Genomic DNA, 9,788 nt, shown 5'->3' on the forward strand with positions numbered 1-9,788 from the left:
TAATAATAATAATTTTTTTCTTTAAAAGAATGATTTTTTTTTTTTTTAAACTGCCACTCCTTTTTTTATTTTTAAAATTTTTAGTTTTAGTTTTTATTATGGGTATTTCAGTCATTAGGGGTCTCATTGACAATTTTTCGAAGTTTTGGGGGGGGGAAGGGAGACATTGTCAATTTGGTAGTAATTTGGGCGGTACATGGACTTTTCCCAAAATTAATAAAGCACAAAACTTTTTATTTAAACCAAAAAAAAAAAAAAAAAAAAAAAACCCAAGGGTGGATACATACAAAAAATAAAGTTTGGTGCTTCATAGCTTGAAATTAAATTAAATTGGTCTAGAATTCAAAAAATAGGATAAATGTAAAATTAGACCATATAGGTGGCCTAAATTACAAATCGCTTTATGTCGTATGAAAGTGAACTTAGAGGTCCTTAGAATATGCAAAAAAAAAAAAAAAAACAATTTAGTCCATATAGTCAAATTCTATTAAAACATTTGACGAAAATTATGTTAGATGTCACGTGAATGCTAATAAAATGGTGACACATGTCACTCTTAATAAAAAAATATAAATATATTAAACTAAAAATTAATTTTCTGATTTTTTTTTAATAAAAAAAAAAGAAAAAAGGAAAGGGGGTGGCAGCACTACTTCGATGCTTCGAGAGACAAATGTATAATGTAGTAACTAGTAAGTTGGTCCAGAATTCTACTGCTGGGAAAGAATTGGTCCAAACTTCTATATGAAAAACTGCATTCTCCTCATCTGCACTCATGAAAACAATATGGATTTTGGCGAAAGAAGTATGCCATTTTAATTCATGGGTTTGGGACATTACGGGCATATGAATTTTCTTGTTTGAGAGGTCCAATGCATTCTTAAAAATTATGGAATGTTTTTGATGGGTCCAGGCATTAAAATTCTGGAATTGGTTTATGTGTTATGTGCGGAGGCCAAAGCAAAAAAATTGTTGGACTACTTTCTTTTGGGCCAGGGCCAAGCTAAAATGTGTAGTCTCAAATGCAAATTTTAAAAGTATATTTAATAAAAAATTGCAAAACTGGGGGTTGCCATGGCCCATCCCGATCTATGCAAATGTTCGTCTTTGTTGACGTAGTAGGCAATTAAATTTTGCTAAAGCTATTGAAAAACCTTGCATACAAAAAGAAGTTACAGTACTAGGCGTGCGAGTGGGTGTGCGTGCGAGTAAAATGTTCAAAATTTTACTTGTAATTTCTTTATCGCCCAAGTATTTTGGTGTGAAAAGTTGAGTCTTTGTGTGTTCCATTGAAATTTGGCATCTAAACATTACTTGGTAGTCATCTGGATGTCATCTAGGTTTCATGACGGGGTTTCTAACGTCCCTAGATAGTTTATTGTATCATTAGAGCGTTTTTATGGGGTTCTAACATCTCTAGACTTTTTAGTGTTCAAAGGGTGTGGGGCCCTTTCAAGGGGATTTTGGGAAGAAAAATATTAAAGTGTCTAATTTGACACAAGGTGGTAGTATGCGTGGTCTCAATGTCACTTTTTAAAGTTTGGAGGCGTAACTGTAAAATAGGTGTTTGTTCGTGGGGGCCAATGTATATATATATTTTTTCCATTTTGTATAAATAAGGATCATTTGTATTGTAATTAAAGCACAATGTAGCCCTATAGCGCTCTATCCTAGTGGTGGACAGAAATGTCTAACACCGAACCATCTGTAAAATATAGTCTAAATTTCTCTATTTATTCCACTTTATATTTAATTCTCCATTGCATATGAATTTCATCAATTATTACAACCAACCAATTTGCTTCATAGCTATTAATTTTTTTGCATTATGAAGTCTCTCTCTAGGTTTCCCTCTGCGAGCGGAAACTAGGTGAGAGGATTCAGTCCCTATCCAGCCGGAAGGGGTTTGGGTCTGCTTTTTCAAAACTGTTTCCAAGGCACAAAACGGAACCTGGCCGACGATGTGGAAGAATTCTGTGGAAAAATCTCACTCATCACAGGGGAAAAACAAGGGTTGAAAATTACCGAATGGGAAGTTGCAATTACACGTGAGAAGGGTAAGAGATGTTTAATCGGACGGCTCTAAGCAGGGAAGCGAACGAACAAGGAAGCTTTCACATCAGTACTGTCAAAAATCTGGAGAATACGGGGGGGAGTGGTCTTCAAGGAGTTACAGGAAAATCTTTGGTTGTTTGAATTTGAAGAAGAGGATGACATGAGGAGAATGAAAGAGGGTAGGCCATGGTCATTCGATCGGCAAATTCTGGTCCTCAATGATTTTGATGGGAGTATCCCCCCGTCAAAAATGGATTTCACGAAACGTCCGTTTTGGATCCTGGTTCATGACATGCCGCTATTATGTATGACGAAAGGTGTGGGAACGCGGATTGGTGAATCCTTAGGTGAGCTGGAGGATGTCGACATTGCTGGAGATGGGGCCGGTTGGGGCCACTGCTTACGAATACGGGTTGTAATTAATGTGATGCAGCCCCTGGAGCGAGGATGAGCCCTAGAGGTGGATGGGAAAACATCCTGGGTTTCTTTTAGGTATGAAAAGTTACCCCAATTCTGTTTCAACAGTGGTCGTGTGGTGCATGACGAGAAGGGATGTTCGGTGACCAGATCAACCAAATTGAGCTCTACAAAAGGGATCAAGCAATGGCGGCCGTGGTTATGTGCCGATGAGCCAAAATGAAAGGTGGCAGGAGAGTGGTCTCACCGATTGTGGGAGAATGCAAGGCAATACCGGGAGGACAGCAACGTTCAGGATGACGGCGGCTGGCGAAACGTCCACTCACTCTGGAAGGAAAGTAGCGCTGGAAACCCTAGCCCCATCAATGCGCGAGGATTAGAGCTTTTTTCAGAAGGGACAATAAATTCCCAAAAACGGCATATGACAGGGGTTACACAAAAAGAGAAGGAGAATCAACAGGAATCAGAAGGCGAATCAATGCAGGGAAGGGCTGCAGGAATTAAGGAGGCGTTGGGGGAAGATAGGGAGCAAGAATCTGGAGATGAATGGTCCACGTCAATAAGTATTAATGTGGAGAGAAATAAAAAGCAGGCTATAGGGGAAGAGGCATTAGGGAAGGGACCTGGCTACGGTCTTGGGCCTTCATGCCATGGGCCGAAAAGTAACGAGGGAGGACTCCAGACGAGTAGGGGCCTTAATGAGCAAAATGGGTCGACAACCCCTATGGATCTAACTCCAACACCATAGCAAACCATCACTAAGATTGTAAGCCCAACTTCTGATTTTAATACTATGGATGCAATCCCTGTCAATAATACAAATAGTAGGAAGGAGGCTATGAGTAGAAAGACGAAGGGAGCCAATTTGTGTACTTGGAAAAGATTGGCCAAAGTGGAAACCGAGCTACATCGGGCGGTAGATGGAATCCCAGAGAGAGAAACAAAATGGAAGCTTCTTATTTATGACCACGAAGGGGAGGAAAATAAACATGTGAAAAAAGCTACAAAGAAGAAGGACGAACACCAACACCTAGTAAGTATAGTGGCAGAGGCTGTCTCATAGCCCCGCCACTCCCGATGAATCTCCTAAGCTGAAATTGCCGGGGCCTTGGGAACCCTCGGACAGTTCGGGACCTTTGCCGGATGGTGAAGGAGAAGCAACCAGGTGTTGTATTTCTCATAGAAACGAAATGTGGAAATACAAAGATGGAGAAAATCAGAATTAAACTTGGCTTTGAGGGCCTGTTTGTTGTAGAACCTATCGGTAGGAGTGGCGGTTTAGCTCTTATCTGGAAGGAGAAAAATTTATTGGAGATTCAAAATTATTCAAGGTGGCATATTAATGCGATCATGAAGAATACATATGATAATGTGTTCTAAAAACTAACAGGTTTTTATGGTCAACCTGACTGGACAAAGAGGAAGGACTCCTGGGCATTGCTGCGACATTTAAAAGATTTCCAGCCTGACCCATGGCTGTGCAATGGGGATTTCAATGAGATAGTGGCTCTTCATGAAAAGGTGGGAGGTGCCAAGCGTAAGGAAGAGCAGATGGCAGATTTCAGGTCAGTGTTGGAAACATGCAATCTCAGTGATATGGGTTACAAAGAGGCGAAGTTTACGTGGAACAATCGCCAATGTGATGGGAGTTTTATCAAAGAGAGACTGGATAGGGTTTTAAGTAACAATGAATGGCGGGTCCTTTTCCCGAATGCATTGGTGCAGGTCTTGCCGTCTATTGTCTCAGACCATAAATCTCTTATGGTCGTGGTTAGTAAGGAGAAGGAAGAACGTCGGTTTTCGTCGTAAAGTTTTAAGTTTGAAGCGAGTTGGCTTATTGATGATGACTACAACAATATTGTGCAGACGGCTTGGCATGAGCATCTGGTGGGTCCAGGGCAGCTGAGGTAGCTCAGGAGAAATTAGCTGTGTGCCAAACACGACTGAAACAGTGGAGTAGGACAAAGTTTGGCTAGGCAGAGAAGGTTCTAAAAGACAAGACTAAGGTGCTGGATCTCTTGTAGAGGAATGAGGGGCCCGAAAATGTTGAAGCCATCAAAAGACTTCAAGGAGAAATAGAATAGATCAAGGAGGAGGAGGATGTGAAGTGGAAGCAATGGGGAAAGCAAAACTGGTTTAAAGACGGAGACCAGAACACCTCCTTTTTCCATGCTTGGGCATCTCATCGGCGAAAAATTAACACTATCAAAAAAGTCATTGATGAAGAGGGGAAAGAATGGAAAAATAATGACATTAGAACTGTTTTTATCAACTTTTATCAAAATTTGTTCACTGCGGGTGAGGTAAAGGGGTCGAGCAATGTTTATATGGAATGGAGGCACGGGTGACTGAGGAGATGAATACAGTTTTGTTGAGACAATTCACTATAGAGGAGGTGAAGATAGCACTTGGACAAATGCACAAACTAAAATCCCCAGGTCCGGATGGTTTTTTCGCCTGCTTCTACCAAGCAACGTGGCCGACGGTATGGGTGGAGGTATGTAAAGTAGTGTTGGATTTTTTGAATCATGATTATTTTGATGAGTCTCTTAATGCAACATACATTGTTCTCATCCTCAAAAAGAAAAACGCAACCTGGATTACTGAATATCGGCCCATAAGCCTTTGTAATGTTATCTATAAATTAATTGCCAAAGATTAGCTAACAAATTGAAACAGGTGTTAGAGCATATAATCTCCCCTACGCAGAGTGCCTTTGTACCCGGAAGACTTATTTCCGATAATGTTTTGGTGGCTTTCGAGGCATTATATAAGATGGATGCAAGAATGCAAGGCCGACAGGGGTTTATGGCTTTGAAATTTGATACGAGCAAAGCTTACGACAGGGTGGAATGGGTCTTGTTGGAGGCAATAATGAGAAAGATGGGTTTTGGCAATCGATGGGTTAATATGATAATGCGGTGTGTTAAATCGGTCTCCTATTCCATCTTGATTAATGGGCAACCTCATGGGAGAATTTTACCGTCACGGGGGATCCGACAGGGTGACCCGTTATCCCCGTATTTATTCATCTTGTGTGTTGAGGGCTTAAGTCATATGTTAGAAAAGGCGGAAAGGGAACAAAAGATCACTGGCCTCCCGGTAGTTCGGGGTGGTTTAAGAATTAACCACCTTTTTTTCCCAGATGATAGCTTGCTTTTCTGCAAGGCAAATGTGAACGAATGGGTTCAGATCCAAGAGATTCTAGGCTCTTATGAGAAGGCCTCAGGACAAAAATTGAACCATGACAAGACCTCCTTTTTCTTCAGCCGAAACACAAAGCAAGAGACTAAGGAGTTTATCCTTTCTATATCAGGGGTTAGTTCTTCAACTAGCTACGAGAAGTGTCTTGGCTTGCCCCCTTTCGTTGGCCGGTCTAGGGTGAGTATGTTTACAGGTATCCGAGGAAAAATCTGGGAGAGAATGAATGGATGGACAGAAAATTTTTTGACCCAAGTCGGAAAAGAGGTTTTGCTGAAAGCGGTGATTCAAGCAATACCCACTTACACCATGAGTGTCTTCCTACTCCCAAAGAAACTCTGTCATGATATCTCTTCTATGATGGCCATGTTCTAGTGGGGTCATAAAAACAACCAAGGGCGTTTGGCGTGGATGAGTTGGAAAAAGATGGGGAGAGCAAAAGGGAAAGGAGGTTTGGGCTTCCAGGATCTAGAGCTTTTTAATTTGGCAATGTTAGCAAAGCAAGGGTGGCGCTTGATTCAGAATCTCGAGACATTAGTGGCAAGAATCATGCGGGGGAAATACTTCCCAAATGGTACTTTCCTAGAAGCCGAAGTTGGTAGAAATCCTTCATATGCTTGGCGTAGCATTTGGAGTTCGAAGAAACTGTTACAAGAGGGTTTGGTTTGGAGAGTGGGTGATGGTACAAGGATAAAATTTTTGGAGGATCCATGGCTGCCCATTCCTAGACCTCATCCAGCAAGGTCACCGGTTAGCATCTTGGATAGTCAAGCTAAAGTTTCCGAACTCATGGATGACAATACCAACTTGTGGAATCCAACTATTGTAAAAGAAATTTTCATAGAGGAGGTGGCCAAATTGATTTTAAGTTTGGGGGTTTGTCCCCGTAGAGGTTCAGACTTCTTAGCCTGGGAGCATACAAAAAATGGCGTTTTCACTGTTCTGAGCGCCTATCATTTGGCTATGGAGAAAATGGAGGCTAGAGAAGCTAGTAGTTTGGATACCAATCTATCTCGTAATCTATGGAGGAAAATCTGGGCATTAAAAGGTTCTCGAGTTGTTAAGTTTTTCCTTTGGAAAGCTTGTGATGACATTTTACCAACCAAGGAAAAGCTTTTCAAGAGGGGGGGTAGTTCTGAATCCTATGTGCCCTATTTGTCTAGTAGTGCCGGAAACAATAAACCATATAATTTGGTATGTCCTTCAGCCAAAGATGTATGGGCGGAATGTCAAGGGAAACTCCAGAAGAGAGTGTGCTATGAAGGTGATTTTACGGAACTCATGTTCCAAGTTGGCCATGGTTTGGGGGAAGAAGAGCGTCATCTTATGGTCACAGTGGCTAGAGGGATATGGTTGCGACGGAATAAGTTCATTTTTGAAGGTGGTTTTCAAGCCCCAGCAATGGTGGTGCATATTGCCAAGGAGCAGGTGGCGGCATTTGAGGAAGCTGCGCGAAGACATTCAAATCTCAGAACCAAAAATCCCGATCGGGAAGCAGCTTTTTGGAGGAAACCCCCTCAAGGCTTGTTAAAGGTTAATTGGGACGCTGTAGTTGACAGAGAGAGCGGCTTAATCGGGATGGGGGTTATTATTCGGGACTCCATGGGTGAGGCTATTGCCATGCACTGTGAACCCAAAGCTGCCATCACTGACCCTTCGTTAGCAGAGGCGTTGGCAGCTCGTACGCCTATTGAGTTTAGTCTCTCCTTCGGATTCCGGAATTGTCTTTTGGAGGGAGATGCTCTAGAGGTGGTTAACGCAATAAACCAAAATGAGTAATGCAGGGGGACGTATGGACAGATAGTAAATGATATCAAGCATTCTTTGGGACAAGGTGGAAACTGGTAAGTGGGTCATGTAGGCAGAACCACCAATGGAGCAGCACATCAACTGGCCAAAATGGCACTGCACCTACCGGCCTCTCAGAGCTGGAGTAGTGATTTCCCCAATTGTATGGATGAGATTGTAAGGAAAGATCAAAATAGTTGATTTCATTAATGAAAATCCAATTTCAAAAATTTGCTTCATAGCTTGAAATTAAATTAATTTTTTTAACTATCTAAATTTAATTTTATAATATATATTTTTTTCATAAATAACTTAAAATTAAATTTAAACTGTTAAAAAGGAAATCACCTAATCCAAATGTAGAGTGCTAAAATTCAATGATGGATGGCATTCCCAAGAGGAAGTTGGTGAGTTAGCTCATGCAAGCACTTGTAAGAAGACCCACCATCCTGGACTGCTCTCTTTGCCAATTTCCCCAACTCAATTGCTTTCTCTCTTGCCTTCTTCCCTCTCCCGGCCTCCTCCCATCAACTCTTTCACCGCTTCACAAATCACTTCCCGCCTCACAACCTTTCGGTCCTAGCCCACCGCCGGAACCTGGAGCGCCGCCTTGACCTCCTCCACCAAGAACTTGGCATTCAGGTGCTGCTCATTTTGCATGGGCCACGCCAATATTGGAAACCCCCATCGACAGGCTCTCCAACACCGAATTCCATCCATAATGGCTGAAAAACCTGCCAATAGCTCGGTGGCCCAGAACCCGTTTCTGCTCCACCCATTCTTTAGTAGTCAGTCCTGTCCCTTTGATCGGTGGGTTCCAAGTCTTTGATCGTACGACCCAGATGTAATTTTCTCCAGATTGTTCCAGATCGGTGGGTCCCAAGTCTTTGATAGTACGACCCAAATGTAATTTTCTCCGGATTGTTCCAGCCATAAGCCAATTCATCAAGCTCGGTGTCTAACAAATCCACCTGGGACCCGAATGCCACATATATCACTGATTTTTCTTCTTGCTCATGCTGCTTAAAAAAACTGTCAATTTCCTCCTCATAATAATTTCCCCCTCCCTTCATTTGATCATCATAGAAAAATAATGGACCGACGCACCATGCCCTTGTACTCTCATTCCCGTACAAACACTCCAATGGGGAAACATGGTCTTTTTCTAGCTCGATAAAGCTATTAACAATCACACCCCAGCTTCCCAAATCAGATTTCTCAACCTCCACAAAGAACTCTGACAAGCAACTATCCATCTGCCTAAGGGAATCAGGCAAATCCGCCGTTGTGAGCGAAAATCGAGGCTTCATTAGTCCTATTACGTCGACGTGTTCCGTGTCGGACGACGACTTCGTCAAACACTTGTTGGGGTTTTGGTGGATGGATAATGATTTCTTCACCGCCATTGCAAACACCCCCATCCCATGAAAAACCAGTCGGGGGATTCCGAAAGCCCGACAGGATCCGTTGGTCCACCCCAAGAAAGTGTCGGAAATAACACAACATGGTGGGTCCGGAAGCTTGGACATGTCTCTGAGATCCTGCTCGAAAGGTGGTCGGAACTGTTTTGTTGTGGCGAGGAATGGGAGGAGCTGGTCGGGGGAGAGAAGGTGAGAGGTGTTTTAGCAGCCTTTGGGGAGTTGGAGGGCGTGGGGGAATGGGATTTCTGTGAGATGGATGTTGTTTTTTGAGGATTGTGAAACGTAGGAGATGACAAAGGAGGAGTTTGAAGGGGTGGTTATGATTGTTATCTTGAGCCCTCGGAAGTTGAGGGCCTTTGAAAGGTCCAGCATAGGAATGGTGTGGCCTTGAGCCATGAAGGGAAGATGACGACGTGGGGTTTGGACGCCATTTCTAGCTTTTTCCTCTTTTTTTCCTTCTTTTTTCTTTCTAAATGAGAAAGACATCATCGTATATATCTCATTTTTTTGCATGTGGAAAACAGAAAATAAATAATAACAATTGAGAAATTGCTTGTTCTTTGACATCCATATTCATTGCGGATAAATTATTAATTGGACATAAATTTCTTCCAAATCAGTTTGAAAGAAATATATTCAAATCAATTTAAAATAGTGCCAAATGTCTATAAACATTTAAAAGACACATTAAATTCTTAACGTCATTAATAACAGTTTACTAATTTAGACTGAATTTAATGTGTTTTTTAAATGTTTATAGACACTATTTTAAATGAGTTTGAGGATATTTCCTTCGGATTGGTTTCTGAATAAATTTCTGTCCTTATTAATGAATAATAGAAAATGTTAAGTTATCTGTCATGCATACATGTAAATATATATTAATCAACCATTCTGACGCTTGGT

The 9,788-nt window shown here is 41.7% G+C and overlaps 1 pseudogene; it reads right to left on the minus strand.

Annotated features, from left to right (window-relative positions):
* Positions 1 to 7,835: 7,835 nt before the first annotated feature.
* On the minus strand, positions 7,836 to 9,313 carry LOC148583641 (UDP-glycosyltransferase 90A1-like; annotated as a pseudogene).
* Between the last annotated feature and the right edge of the window lie 475 nt (positions 9,314 to 9,788).

This window comes from Corylus avellana, chromosome 9 (assembly GCF_965113065.1).
Source record: "Corylus avellana chromosome 9, dhCorAvel1.hap1.2, whole genome shotgun sequence".
In the NCBI taxonomy this organism is placed as follows: Eukaryota; Viridiplantae; Streptophyta; class Magnoliopsida; order Fagales; family Betulaceae; genus Corylus; species Corylus avellana.